At 45.2% G+C, this 15,837-nt stretch overlaps 1 pseudogene; it reads left to right on the forward strand.

Moving 5' to 3' along the window:
• The first annotated feature begins 6,814 nt into the window (after nucleotides 1-6,814).
• Nucleotides 6,815-15,837, forward strand: part of LOC136391006 (histone-lysine N-methyltransferase PRDM9-like) — a 45,699-nt pseudogene continuing 36,676 nt past the window's right edge.

Below are 15,837 nucleotides of genomic sequence, written 5' to 3' on the forward strand. Positions count from 1 at the left end.
CTGTCCCTCTGTCTGTCTCTGTCTCTCTCACTAAAATAAATAAATAAATAAATAATTTTAAAAGATAAGAAAAAAATGGACAATTGCCTTTTCAACAAATGGTATGAAGCAGATGGACGTCCACAGGCTAAAATTGCGCCCTGATGCAAACCTAACACATCATACAAAATGGATCATGGACATAACTGTAAAATGTAAAACTATAAATCATTTAGAACAAACCTAGGAGATGCTGTTTGGGGCTCAGAGCTCAGCAAAGAGTTCTCAGACTTAACACCAAAAGCACAAACCATCCAAGGAAAGGTAAGAAACTGGACCACATCAAAACTGAAAACTTCTCCTGAGAACACCCTGGTGAGAGGAGGAAAGACCAGCTGCAGACTAGGAGACAATGTATCCAATGAAAGAGGTAGAGAGCTATTACACAACTAGACACACACCCACCACACGCCCAGGGATTGCACAGATTGCACGCTTAAGCATTCCCCCCATAGCAACGTTATAGCCGCACTAACACTTGGACACAACAAAACACAACTGTTACAGCACCTTTATTTTTCTCAGCCAGACACTAGAAGCAACTCAGATATTTTTTAGTCGGTGAGGGGTTCAGCAGTGGTCCACCCACGCTCTGGAACACTACTCAGAAATAAAAAGGAACAAAGTCTTGATATTTTCAACAATTTGAATGACTATCTGGAGAATTATGCTGTGAAAAAGCCACTTTGAGAGGATCGTTCTTCAAATGACAAAGCTCACAGAAACAGAGAAAAGATGACCAATTGCCAGGGGAAGAACGAAGGTGGAGAAAAGTGGGCGTGGTTATCCTGTGCCTTGTCCTGATGACAGATCTGCAAGTCCCACCCCACGCCCCGCCCCAAGCCGGGCTGTCAACCCCGTGCCAGCCCCGCGCCGCCCGCCCGCCTCTGGCCTCTCGCCGTTTCAGCCCCAAGCCATGCCTGAAACAGAAGCCTGCAAAGAAATTCAAAGTGAAAAATAGAAACAGACACATCGGTGGTGCAGAAGTAGGTTGAGAGTTTTGGTTACGTGCACTCAGCTTTTCATTTCAAATTGTGCACCAGGTTTCAGCAGAAGACAAAACTTTCTGGTGACTCTTACCTAGCTGTTATTCTCAAGATGTCCAAGAGATGGCAGCAGAGAAGCGCGCTTGGAACATATTTACCACAGACATTCCTGTATGTTCTTTGAAACAAGATTCAACAAACTTCAAACCTTTGAAATGATATAAAGCATGTTTCTTATTGTCCTTACACTTAATCTAGAAATCAGTAATAGAAACTAACCAGAAAACCCTTACATTTTTAAGTTAAAAAATTCACTCCTAAATAACCCCCCCTCAAAATCACAATTCAAGTTACAAAATACTTTAAAATTAATAGAAACAGCCTGACCAGGTGGTGGCACAGTGGATAGAGCCTCGGACTGGGATGCCGAGGACCCAGGTTCGAGACCCCGAGGTCGCCAGCTCGAGCATGGGCTCATCTGGTTTGAGCAAAAGCTCACCAGTTTGGACCCAAGGTCGCTGGCTCAAGCAAGGGGTTACTCAGTCTGCTGAAGGCCCGCGGTCAAGGCACATATGAGAAAGCAATCAGTGAACAACTAAGGTGTCTCAATGAAAAACTGATAATTGATGCTTCTCATCTCTCTCCATTCCTGTCTGTCCCTGTCTATCCATCTCTCTGATTCTCTCTCTGTCCCTGTAAAAAAAAAAGAAAAGAAAAAAAAGAAAAAAACCCCCACAAAACAAAATTAATGGAAATAAAAACTACATAAGAAAACCTATGGCATAATGTAGTGATGAATACATTTTAGAGGAAAAAACCTTAAAGTACACCAGGATAGTAAATTAAATCCAGAGAAAGTAAAAGAAAGAAATGTTCCCAGAGACATCTGGGGGTGTATACCGTATTTCCCCACATATAAGACTCATCCTTTTTTGAAAAATTTCGGGTCTAAAAACTGGGTGCATCTTATACATTGGTTGTAGTTTTTACTCTTACATTTCCCGCTTATTCGCATTTGTTATCTTTTTTTCAAATTTTGGGCCCCAAAATTAAGGTGCATCTTATACAGGGAGGTATCTTATACGTGGGGAAATATGGTACTTTACAACCTTACCAGTTTTTTTCCTCTTGGGGTGAGCTTTTGAAAAACTTGATTCATTCTTCTGTACAATTTAAGCTGCAACAACAACAAAAAGCCATCGTCATTTTTTCTTTTTTAATTTTAATTATTAATGTTAGAGAGAGGAAGGGAGACAAACAGTCAGAAACATCAATCTGTTTCTGTATGTGCCTTGACACAGGATCAAACCTATGACATTAGTGTACAGTGTGATGCTCTAACCTACTGAGCTCTCTGGTGAGAGCAAGCCATTGTCTTTTGGGGGAAAAAATACTAAAGAAAACCCGAGGTAATTAAAAAATAAAATAATAATCTGTCTGCTGTGGTGACAATACCAAAAGTCTTTTCTTTGCTCTTCAGTCAGGGGCGTAAACACTATTTCTAATTGTTTAGCACAAAGTGACCCCTTTCCTAACATGCACTCTTTCTTGTGCCGTGGCCGCAGTCCAGACTGAGAGACCTCCTAAGCTCTGGGGCATCCAGAATTTACCTGAGCCTGGGTCACCACTCACAAGCTAGGTTCTTTTGGTCACAGAACACCTCCCAGGGTCTTTGTTTCCTCACTTGTAAATTTTCTCAGTTTTATAGCTGAGAACACGCATTGCTGAAGGACTGAGACTTAGGCCTCAGCTCTGCCTTCTTAGAAGCTGAGATATTGGACCTCACCACGATCAAGCAAAACTGGGACCAAAGGCATTGCACTGCCAAATCCAGTGCTTGTCACAACTTATAATTATTTCATTTATGTATATTTTTCTTTCCCTCTGTCTACCCCATGACAGCGTAGTATTTATAAAGACAGAAAGTGAGTCTGTCTCATTCACTGCAGACAACCAGTGTCGAGCACAGTGCCCGGCACATAACAGAAGTACAATAAGTGTTTATTGGATGAGTGAATAAATACTCATTTGTATACATATACAGATATACACAAATGACAGACACACATGGACACAGATAGATATGCTCATGTGCAATACACATCTATACACACAGATGTACCCACACCCAATCTACCTGGGTACATATAGATAGAGAAATATAATAGGTACACAGAGAATATGGGAAGAAAATGTCATAATATTAACATTAAATATCTCTGTATGGAAAATTTGTTATTTTATTTTTCTTATAATTTTTTCTAGCAGTTCTTTAATAAGAATACATTTTTTATAATAAAAAAGCTGTTAAAATTCAATATACTTGTCAAATCAAAGCACATCATATTTTACAATAAATTAAGTAGATTTAAAAAGTTAAAAAGACAGAAGTAAAAATAGTAGAATGGGAAGTCATTGAGTGCAGGGACATGAGTTCCTGGCACAGTGCCTGGCATATGATGGGCACTTTCAAAGGCTGTATGAAAGCATGGCAGGAAGGAAAGAAGAAAAACAAGATGAAAAGAAGGGTAATAGAGAAATCCAGAAAGGGAAAGAGGAAGAGAGGAAGAAATAAAGAGAAAAACAAATCATAGCTAGAGAGAAAAAATGGGGGAGGAAAGAGAGCTTCATCACAATTATACACATTCAGATTCTTTGAGATCCCAAGTTTATAATAAAAGTTCTCCGTATTTACCAAGCATTCAGAAAATATTTTCAGAGCATTAAAGAATACATGGAACTTACTGGTTCCATAATGTTGAATTTCTTGGACTCCTGAACTTCCTGGATTTGATAAACGTAATCAAGGGAGGACTCGACAAAAAACTGTGCGTCTTTTTGTCCACCTGCAGGTCTACCTGTAGAATGGTAGCAAATGTCACGAATTGGCACTGTCGTTCATGCAAGTCAGTGCTTATGGAATGAACAGAATGCTGGAGCTAGAGGAGAGTTTAGGCACCACGGAGTGATCTGATCCCTTTATTTTACAAATAGGAAACACAAAGCCAAGAGATAAAAAGCTACTAACGCAAGACTTCTGATTTCTGGTCCTACAGTAAGAAGCTTGGAAGTTATCATGCCCATCCTCACAAGAGAAAAACACTAAACAAGGTGAAAATGAACTACTCCTTCTGGATCCAACAACTAATTGAAGTCAGAGAGAAAACCAATGTCTCGAAAATTGTATAGACATTTGAATATGAGGAATAAGAGCGTATCAGAGCAGAAGCCTGTTGCTGCAGCCAATATCAGACTTTATTTAAGAACTCTCCGGTGGGTCCAAGATAATGGCCCATGTGGACACTGAGCTTGCACCCTCCCCAAAACCCATCCAATGTACCCCTTTACTTAGAACAATTCCTCCTGAAAGACAACTGAGAAACAATTAAACAGCTTCTGCACAACAAGCTAGAGAGAGAGAGAGAGAGAGAGAGCATAGAAAAGGCTGAGGAACCATGAGAGCTCTGCAGGAGGTGAAGGAACAGCTCAGGACCAAAGAGACCAGTGAGCGCCACTGTTTACACCTCCTGGGCTTGTGGATAGAAGACAGGCGCTCCATCCAGGCTCTATGGCCACCCGCTGGACACTGCAGCACATCCCCAGCCACCCCTCCTGAGTTTTAAGGTACCAAAAAGCTGAAAATTAATATTGATGTTCTGGGAGGAAAGGTCAGGCTTTCCTATCAGGCTTTCCTGTCCCGTCCTTCCTGTGGAGAGGGGAGGGAGAAGAATGTAGAAGGTTCTGGCTGGCAAGAACAATGGGTCATTCAGTTTTAAATCTAAAATAAAGGTTTATTGAGAAACTTCCTCTCTTTCAATAGGAGGCAGAATTTACACACCACCTTGCATTGACTGTAGTTCCTCCCCCTTCCTGGAATCTGGAGAGTAAAATACCCCTAGGCTAGTGAGGGAAGATGAACCCTAAAGGATTTGTAAACATCTTTGATTGTGTTACCTTGAAAGTGTTAATGTTTCTGTATAACCCCTAAACAAATATTGTCAGCTTGTGCTATGATGTCAGGCTCTCCCCTGCCCCTGTGTGATCCAGGATATATAAGCAGCCCCTGAACTATTTTGGGGGCCTGCACGATTTGAGTTTGCTGCCCTGTGTCAGCCATATGTGGCCAGCATATTTAATAAATCTCCTTCTTTAACAAAACTCTTCAAAATTCATATGGACTGGGTATCTCTACGTGAACTCGATGAAGTGAGGTACAGTGCCTTTCAGAATCTGGGGTGCAGTACTTTATAACACCTGGAGCTAAATACAATATAATCATAAGGGCAGCATATCTTGTATAGAGAGAGCTCCTCTTCCCAGATATCGACCCAGCAGGTAGGTATGGCAGGGTGACACTTCGCCCACTGAGCTGCATGTGCATGTGGGGCTCCCCCACCTAGAGAGAGTGCAGAGCTAGGAAAACACCCTGGTACCAGCTGCAGGACTATTCGACCCAGAGAAAGTGCAGAGATAGTGGGTCACTACTGACATTACCCCTCCTGGAAAATGTGGAGCCGTCAAATGGGCTATGGTCTGCACACTGGACTGCCTGATCAGAGAAAGTGCAGAGATTGGGGGGCAATGCTGCTCGCACTGGTCCGGCTGCTCTACTCAAAGAAAGCACAAAGCTAGCAAAACCCTGCGGCCCAGTGTGGAGTGAGGGGGGCAATGCTGTGCATGTGCACGGGGCTGCCAAGCCCCGAGAAGGTGAAGAGTGAACAAATTAAGGCTGTGTGTGCACCCAGGATACCCCCCCCCCAGGACAAAGGGTGGATCTAATGGGGGGTGAGACACAAGAAAGCAATCAGGTAACCCAGCGCAGACCACGCTCTGACAACAGATAATTAAAACAGGACACGCAAAGCACACACCACGCAGCCCCTTTTACACCAGGCAGCTGTGCCCAGATTAAAAGGCAAGGAGGCTCACACACCCCAGGTGGCCCATTCAGAACCCACTCCTCAGGCCAGGTGACAGGACAGGCACTGCATGCACCTCCCCCCAACTACAACCCGCAGGCTGAAACTGTTCAACACACAATGTAACAAAGAAAACTTTTCCAAGACTGGGCGAGATGACTATTCCATTCAACTCAGAGGAACAAAAACAGAAAGTCAAACAAAATGTGGAGACAGAAGAATATACACCAAATGAAGGAACAAGAAAAAAACTCCCGAGAAATATTCTAATGAAATAGAGATGGGTAATTGGACAGATAAAGAATTCAAAGTAGTCATAAGGATGTTCAATAAACTTGAGAGTAGAATAGAGGGACTCAAGAGAGCGCTTGAACAACAAGGAAATGTAATAAGCTCATCCGGCTTGAGCGCGGACTCACCAGCTTGAGCCCAGGATCATAGACATGACCCCATGATCGCAGGTTGAGCCCAAAGGTCACTGGCTTAAAGCCCAAGTCGCTGGCTTGAGCAAGGGGGTCACTGACTTGGCTGGAGTCCCCGGCAGCCCGTCCTTGCGTCCCTGGGGCTGGCCCCACGTGCTCCCCGTGGGCCAAGCAGTCAGCCTCAGCGCCGTCTCCCAGGCAAGCACGTCGGGGCTGGGCGTGCGGGGTGGACGCGGACGGCATCCCGCGGGGCGGCGCGGAGGGAGCGGCGGGAGGGCGTGCGCTGCGCTGCAGGAGAGCTCCAGGCGGCGGGCTGGGGGCAGCCCGGGCCCAGCGGGGCGAGGGGCGGTTCCGCGGCACTGCACGGGGTCACGTGGCCGCGTCACCCCCAGGCCCCCGACCTCTGCAGGGACATCCGCGCCTCCATCTCCCGGGACGGGTGGCCGCCATGGACGACTGGGAGAAGGCGCGCTGCCCCAACGTGGAGAGGAACCAGGAGGCGCTGCTGCGCACAGGTGACGGGGCGCGGGAACCGGGCGGGAACCGCGGGCGACACGCGGGCCGGCCCAGTGTTGGGGCTACTTCAACGCTTCGCTTTCGGGACCAGGATTTTGTTTCTCCCCAGACCTCAGAGCCCCTCGGACCGCTTTCGTGGTTAAACGCCGTCAGGCCACCAGACCCCCGGCGGAGGACACTGAGGACTCGCATGAAGAGTGGACTCGGAGGAAGCAGCGAGGTGAGGGGCCACAGGCACGGCACTGCCCTATTGAAACCGACCCAGGAGTCTCAACATCTAACGAGGGACAGAGCTTGCCTTTAGCAAACAAACGAAATGCAAACAGTGCCTTGTGCAGTAAGGGGTGATTTACTACACTGCTTCCATGTGTAAATAATTACACATATTTATAGATGTGTTAACGAGCTGGAACGGTATAAAAGTATAAAAGCATGTAAGAAATAACTCATTCAGAACACTTGTCATCACAAGAGGAGGAGGCAGGTCTGGCCAGTGAGCAGTGCTCCAGGACAGTGTTGCCTGGGCAGCAGCTGCCACATTGCAGAGAGGAAAGGATTATTCATGGTGATTAAGGCAGCTGGGGTTGTGGGCTAGGGTAAGGGATCATTGTATTGAGCCCTGTGTCAGCAATCTCTTCAGTGTGTCTGGTTTCATGAGGGTGTGGTCAGTAAAGGTCCTTCCACTTTCATGGGTCTAGCATTGAAACACAGCTGAAGTCCAGATGTGATCTCTAACTTGACCCAATTGGTTTCTGTGGTCCACAGACCTAGGGCTCTGTTCCCAAGACTGTTTGGTGCTGACCAGACTCTGATGATTAAGGAAGGGCAAGGATGGCCAAATGTGTAAAGGTGAAAGAATAAGAAGAAAATGAGGCAAGGTGGTCATTGTACCATTAGACTGGACAAGGCCACTCTGAAACAGGAAGACGGAAAAGGAGCCCTGGCCAAGTTGCTTAATTCATAGAGAGTCATCCCCATACACCAAAGTTGTGGGTTTGATGTCCAGTCAGGGCCCATATAACAATCAACCATTGGAGCCTGACCAGGTGGTAGCACAGAGGATAGAGCATCAGCCTGGGACGATGAGGACCCAGGTTCCAAACCCCAAGGTTGTGGCTTGAGGATGGGTTCACCAGCATGAGTGTGGGGTCACTGGCTGGAATATGGGATCATAGATGTGACCCCATGGTCACTTGCTTGAAGCCCAAGGTTGCTCGTTTGAGCAAGGGGTCACTGACTGAGCTAGAGTCCCCTGGTCAAGGCACGTATGAGAATGCAATCAATGAATAACTAAGGTACCGCAGCTATAAGTTGATGCTTCTCATCCCTCTCCCTTCCTGTCTGTCTCTCTAGCTAAAAAAAAAGAAAAGAAAAAAAAGAATAATCAACCACTAAATGCATAAATGAATGGAACAACAAATCAATGTTTCTCTCTCACTCTCTTCCCTCCTCTCTTTAAACATAATGAAAAAATTTTAATGTATTGATTTTAGAGAGAGGAGTGAGAGAGAGAGAGAAAGAGAGAAGGGGGTGGCAGAGAGGAGCAGGAAGCATCAACTTATAGTAGTTGCTTCTTGTATGTGTCTTGACCAGGCAAGCCTGCGATTACGAAATTGTGACCTCAGTGTTCCAAGTCGCTGCTTTATCTACTGTGCCACAACAGGTCAAGGAAATTTTTTTTATATTTACAAAAAGAGAAGACAGAATAGAGAAAGTGTTATGTTAAAGAAATGGACTTTCTGCACAGTGAAGTGACTTTATTATATTTTTTACATGAACGGCAAGTTCTTTCTTTTTTTTTCTTATTTTAGTGAGAGATAAGAGAGAGGAAAGGACAGACAGGGACAGACTGGCTGAAAGGGAAGAGACATGAGAAGCATCAATTCTTCATTGCAGCTCCTTAGTTGTTCATTGATTGCTTTCTCATATGTGCCTTGAATGGGGGGCTACAGCACAGTGAGTGAAAAATTGCTCAAGCCAGCTACCTTGGACTTGAGCCAGCAACCCTTGGTCATGCCTGTAATCCCACACACAAGCTGGTGACCCTGTGCTCGAGCTGGTGAGCATGCAAGAAGCAGGATTAGCCCGCACTGAAGCCAGCAGCTTTGGGGTTTCAAACCTGGGTTTCAAGCATCATAGTCCATCCTGGAGAAGCAAGACCCTCTGGACAACACTCTAGATGAAAATTGGGTAAGAGAAAATCATTTGTAGATTTCAGTTCCTCTGAGTCCTCTAGAAAGGCTAATAAATATGGCCTAGGTATGTGGGGTGGACTTTGGATAGGCCTGGATTTATGCTCTACTAAACTGAGTGAATTTAGCACTGGAGCTTTGGGCAAATCTTACAAATTCTCTGAGCTCTTGAATGCTAATGTATAAGGTGAAGATATGTGCATATATTCTTTGACAGTATTCAATTCAATTTATTCTTTGTGTATGTATGTATTTATTTTTTAGGTAAGACAAGGGGAGATAGTGAGGCTGACTCCCATATGCACTCTTACCAAGATCTACCCGGCAACCCCAATTCTCAAGTACTGAGCTGTCTTTTAGCACCTCAGGGTGATGTGCTCTGGCAAACCAAGCCATACTCAGTGCCCAGGGGCCAATGCTCGAACGAATTGAGCCACTGGCTGCAGGAAAGAGGGAGCAAAGGGGGAGAAGGAAGGGTGGAGAAGGAGATGGTCACTTCTCCTATGTACCCTGACTAGAATCAAACCCAGGACATACACCGGGCCAACGCTCTATCCACTGAGCCACTGGCTAGGGCTTAAATTCTATGTGAAAGAACTGACACATACATGTTGTCCAATAAATACATCTTTCATAGTAGCAACCATATGCTGTTGGTGTTGTATACCAGGCCTTTCCTCAATACCTTACATATACTGTGCCCTTAATAAATATTTTATGAATAACTAAAATTTGTGAATTAAACTTCATAATGGGAAGATCTACAAACAAAAATAGAATTGACCATCAGTGTAAAGGCTTACTATTACAGAGGCTTCTGAGCCAATAGTTGACAAAGGGAAATACCACAGTACATAGAGGACAGGTGATAATTTGATGGGAGGAGTCTGTGTCTTTTCTGACAAAGTAGGGACTAACACTCCAGACTCCACCAAACTCACTCTTCTCCAACTTAGAACTCAGGAGAAAGGAGACTGAAATAAAGATGTATAGCCTATGACAAAGAAAAGGCCATGTGTACCAGAAAGTCAGCGAGCCCCAGGATGATGACCACCTCTGTAAGTGACTCTCACAAAGAAGCATGTTATGCCTTCATATAATAATTTTATCTGGTCATTTGGCTGTTAGAGAATTCCATTCTCTTATGGACCTGCACTACAGAATTGGGTTCAATGATGTGAGTTCCTGGGCTCTCTCTGAAGCTCTATATGTCCAGGAACATGCACTATACCTTCCCTAATCCCTGTTGCTCTCACTGCCAGATTGTGAGAAGTGTCAGAACTTCTTCATTGACAGTTGTGATGTGCATGGGCCCCCTACATTTGTAAAAGACAGTGCAGTGGATAAGGGGCATCCAAACCACACAGCCCTCACTATGCCCCCTGGGTTGAGAATCAGACCATCGGGCATCCCTGAAGTTGGGCTTGGCATGTGGAATGAGGCATCTGCTCTGCCAGTGGGTCTGCACTTTGGCCCTTATAAGGGCCAGATCACAGAAGATGAAGAGGCAGGCAACAATGGATACTCCTGGCAGGTGAGAAGTATTTAACTTGTCCTTTCTTGTGGCTTCCCACATCCCTCCCATGGCTTGGTGGGACCTGCCTTTCTACATACTAGGACATGGATGGAAACAATATGATTAGCTCTGGGTACTTAGTGGACTTGGCAGAGTATTGAACTCTTGTTGAGGATCACAGGTTAAGTGGGAGCACAGTGGTACAGACACAAAGGAATGCCTCCTCCATCTCTGAGTGAACAGCTCAACTCAGATGTGATGAGTAAGAAAAATATCATGTGGTCCAGAGTAGCAATGCATGCAAGCTGAAAGAGCTTTCTTGACAGTAAGGTAAAAAATTCTTCTATTACCTCCTCATCCAAAAACAGCTTTATATTTTCTTCCTGAAATGCAGATCACCAAGGGGAGAAACTGCCATGAGTATGCGGATGAGAAGGATGAATCCTGGTCCAACCAGATGAGGTAAGGCCAAGAAGTTTTGGGAGTCACGGAGAACACTCATCCCTCTTAGGCCCATACATCTTTCCTTCTCATCATGCCTCCCTCAGTGGTCTCCCTCAATCCTCTGTTTCTCTTTTTTTCTCTATTTAGTGCTCTTTCAAGGAAAGAAGGTATTTACAGAAAAAAGGCAATAAAAATATAGTGTATGTCCTCAAAATATAAATCTCTTTCCTAGAAAAAATTTAGTCACTGGGAAAAAACTTTGAGGGCCTGGGTTACACTTTAATTGATCTAATGTACATTATTTAAGCCCTTTCTATATTCAAGTTTAGTTGAAGGTATTCATTACTTAAGCAGATCATATAACCCATATTCTTATGGAGGAGTAATTGCAGACACAGTGAAACAATTGATTTTAGAAATATTTAACTATGATTTTTCTATTTTTTGAGAAGTGCACAGTGCCAGGATACCTAAACCAAGGATAGTCTAAACCAGTGTCAGCAAACTGTGGCTCATGAGCCACATGTGGTTCTTGGGCCCCTTGAGTGAAGCTCTTTCACAAAATACCTCGTGTGGGCACTACCTCAATAAGGAATGTACCTACCTATATAATTTAAGTTTAAAAAATTTGGCTCTCAATAGAAATTTAATTCGTTATACTGTTGATATTTGGCTCTGTTGACTAATGAGTTTGCCAACCTATGGCCTAAACTGTGAGGGCAGCAAATTATCCCAGCCTCCCTTCTAACTGCAACTGAGTTCTGAAGTGTACAGAGCAATGATCATGGGCCACTTCACTGAGGGGCTCTTTTATCAGGGGCTACAGTATGTGAATAAGCTATTATTGTTCTTTATGATCTTGCTAAGACAAAAAGACCTTCAAGTCCTGGCTGGTTGGCTCAGCAGTAGAGCATCGGCCTGGCCCATGAAAGTCCTGGGTTCAATTCCCGGCCAGGGCACACAGAAGCACCCATCTGCTCCACCCTTCCCCCTCTCCTCTATCTCTATCTCTCTTCCCCTCCCACAGCCAAGACTCCAATGGAGCAAAGTTGGCCCGGGCACTGAGGATGGCTCCATGGCCTCCGCCTATGACTCAAGCACTAGAATGGCTCCAGTTGCAGTGGAGCAACACCCCAGATGGGCTGAGCACCGCCCCCTGGTGGGCATGCCGTGTGGATCTTGGTTGGCACATGCGGGAGTCTGTGTGTTTGCTTCCCCACTTCTCACTTTGGTCCGGGGGGGGGGAGACCTCCAGGGTTTTTTGTTTGTTTGTTGGTTTATTTATTTATTTATTTATTTTAGAGGAGACAGGGAGAGAGAGAGAAAGAGAGAGATAGAGAGAGAGAAGAGGGGAGGAGCAGGAAGCATCAACTTCCATATGTGCCTTGACTGGGCAAGCCCAGGGTTTTGAACTGGTGACCTCAGCATTCCAGGTCGATACTTGATCCACTGCGCCACCACAGGTCAGGCTGACCTCCAGGTTTTTATGGGAACCTGGGTGAGGCATCAAATGCTACCTAAATAAAATTTGAGGACAATTGAGAAAGGCCGCTGAAGAAAAGTTGGACTTAGGCTGAGTATTGAATGATGTGAACTAATCTAAACACAGAGTCCAAAATCAAAAAGCAAGTTCTGTGATATAAAACAGAACCTGAGTTAGTTTAGAGAAGCTAAAGGTCACTGGGTTTTATGGCCAATCAGGGTGGAGGTTACGTCTGGAACTGGCTTTGGAAAATGGTATTAGGCAGGATGAGCACCGTAAGCAGGACCTGGACATAGGAAGTCATATGACATGGTGACAGGCTCAGACATTGAAGAGAAGGTTCTCCGGGAGCACTGTGGGAGTGGGCAACATTGGAGCCCGAGTGTCAGGTGCAGAGATGGACATGGATCTGAGAGGTAGTAGGAACTCATCACCTGTGGGTTTCTTTTCTTTCATCTGCCTCAATCCCAGGTATGTGAACTGTGCCCGAGATGGTGAAGAGCAGAACCTGGTGGCCTTTCAGTATCGCAGGCAGATTTTCTACCGAACCTGCCGAGTCATCAGGCCAGACTGTGAGCTGCTGGTCGGGTACGGTGATGAGTATGGCCAGAAGCTGGGCATCAAGTGCGGCCACAAGCAAGAGAGAGAGCTGGCAGCAGCTAGAGGTGGGCACAACTGTTCTTCAGAATGGAAAGAAAAGAGAATTCATCTTAGAAGTTTTCATCATACACTCTAAAATCAGTAAAATCTAATCAGATGCTTCAGAAATTAAGGTTTCATTTCATATGGCTTTGATTCTTAGGAAAAATCTTTACATTTGTTACTTTTTATTTATTTTTAAGTGAGAGCAGTGAAGATAGACAGATTCCTTCATTTGCCTTGACCAGGATCCACGCAGCAACTCCAGTCTGAGGTCCACACTCAGACTAGCCAATCTATCCTCAGCGCCAGAGGTCAACACTTGAACCAACTGAGCTATCAGGCTGATGCTCGAACCAATTGAGCCACTGGCTGTGGGAGGGAAAGAGAGACAGAAGGGGAAGAGGGAGGGAAAGAAATGCAGATAGTCACTTTTCGTGTGTGCCCTGACCGGGGATTGAACCAGGGACTTTCACATGCCGGACAAACACTTTGTCCACTAAGCAAACCGGCCAGGGCCTGTTTTCTTAGGGCCACTCCTGTCTAGCATACAGGGTAAGAGCAGAGTTCTGATAGATGCCCAGCAGCCTGGAAATGCAGTGCTGTGATCCAAACTGAGACACTGGGGACCTTCCTGAGTGAGGTGAGAATACACTTCAGTAGGAAATCCTCTCAGAGATTACTTCATCTCCAAGTGAGAGAGGATGGTGGATTAGCTGGAGAGGGATGGGAGTCAGGCATGTAAGAAGTATGGCTGGGGGCCCTGGCTGGTTAGCTCAGTCAGTAGAGCACCATCCTGTAATACCAAGGTTGAGCCTGGGTCAGGGCACATACAATAAATGATCAATAACTGCATGTCTAGGTAGAACAATTAAAAAATGCTTCTCTATATATATCTTCCTCCTCCTCCTCCTCCTCCTCTTCCTCCTCTCTTTGTCTCTCTAAAATCAATCAATTTTTAAAAGGTATGTTTGGGGAAATATTTTGAAACAGAGGAGTTCACATTGTATATGAAATGGGCTGACACTGAATAAAATCAACCATGAGTATTTGGTGTGAGGTTTGAGGAAGGACATATTTTTATTTTATCATCTGTGGGAAACTATGAGTGAAGCCAATTCCTAGTTGGGGCCAGTGGTCTTTCTAAATAACCGTTAAAAGCTACATGTATATAGAAAAGGTCAGCATTGTTCCACCCCTACAAGGGGTGAAACAGCCCCTGATGCTACTTGACAGTCCCTCATCTGGCAGTGCATAGAAAAGACCCTTGATATGGGCTTTCTGGATTTCTAAAGAAGATGTAGTACATAAAAATGAGAATAGAAAGCAGACTGTAAAGAAACACTTTGTGGGAGACAGAGATTACACTGTCAACCCCATAAGAATGACTTGTGGGACAAGTCTTAACGAAACATATGGTCCAGGCAGCCTTGTCAACATCTGTCCTGACCAAAATTTTCTCTTTCAGCAGAACCACAGCCACAGATACACCCATGTCCCTTCTGCTCTCTGGCCTTCTCCAGTCAGAAATTCCTCAGACAACATGTGAGTCACAATCACCCCTCTCAGATTCTCCCAGGAACATCTACAAGAAAAGAGCTCCAATCAGAGGATCCCTGCCCAAAGGATCCAAATCAGCAGCAGCAACATACTGATACACACAGCTGGGATGACAGAGCTGAAGGTCAAAAGGTCAAAGCAGAGTCCAAACCTTTGCTTAAAAGGACCAGGTTGAAGAGAATTTCAAGGGCCTTTTTCAAACCTCCCAAAGGACACATGGAAAGCTCTAGTGAGCAAGAGAAAATGATGCAGGAAGCGCCCAGCAGAGGCCAGAAAGTGAATTCAGTGGACACAAAAAAACTGTCTATGAGAGTAGAAATGTCAAGAATTGTACCTGTCAAGTATGAAGAGTGTGGGCAAGGCTTTGATGATAGGTCACATCTCTTCAGACACCAGAGGACACATTCACAGGAGAAACCCTATGTTTGCAGGGAGTGTGAGCGAGGCTTTTCACAGAAGTCAACTCTCCTCATACACCAGAGGACACACTCAGGGGAGAAGCCCTATGTTTGCAGGGAGTGTGAGCGAGGCTTTACACAGAAGTCAACTCTCCTCACACACCAGAGGACACATTCAGGGGAGAAGCCCTATGTTTGCAGGGAGTGTGAGCGAGGCTTTTCACTGAAGTCAACTCTCCTCATGCACCAGAGGACACACTCAGGGGAGAAGCCCTATGTTTGCAAGGAGTGTGAGCGAGGCTTTTCACAGAAGTCAAATCTTCTCGCACACCAGAGAACACACTCAGGGGAGAAGCCATATGTTTGCAGGGAGTGTGAGCGAGGCTTTTCACAGAAGTCAACTCTCCTCATACACCAGAGGACACACTCAGGGGAGAAGCCATATGTTTGCAGGGAGTGTGAGCGAGGCTTTTCACAGAAGTCAACTCTCCTCATACACCAGAGAACACACTCAGGGGAGAAGCCGTATGTTTGCAGGGAGTGTGAGCGAGGCTTTTCACTGAAGTCAACTCTCCTCACACACCAGAGGACACACTCAGGGGAGAAGCCCTATGTTTGCAAGGAGTGTGAGCGAGGCTTTTCACAGAAGTCAAATCTTCTTTCACACCAGAGGACACACTCAGGGAAGAAGCTGTATGTTTGCAGGGAGTGTGAGCAAGGTTT

This window comes from Saccopteryx leptura, chromosome 1 (assembly GCF_036850995.1).
Source record: "Saccopteryx leptura isolate mSacLep1 chromosome 1, mSacLep1_pri_phased_curated, whole genome shotgun sequence".
NCBI lineage: Eukaryota > Metazoa > Chordata > Mammalia > Chiroptera > Emballonuridae > Saccopteryx > Saccopteryx leptura.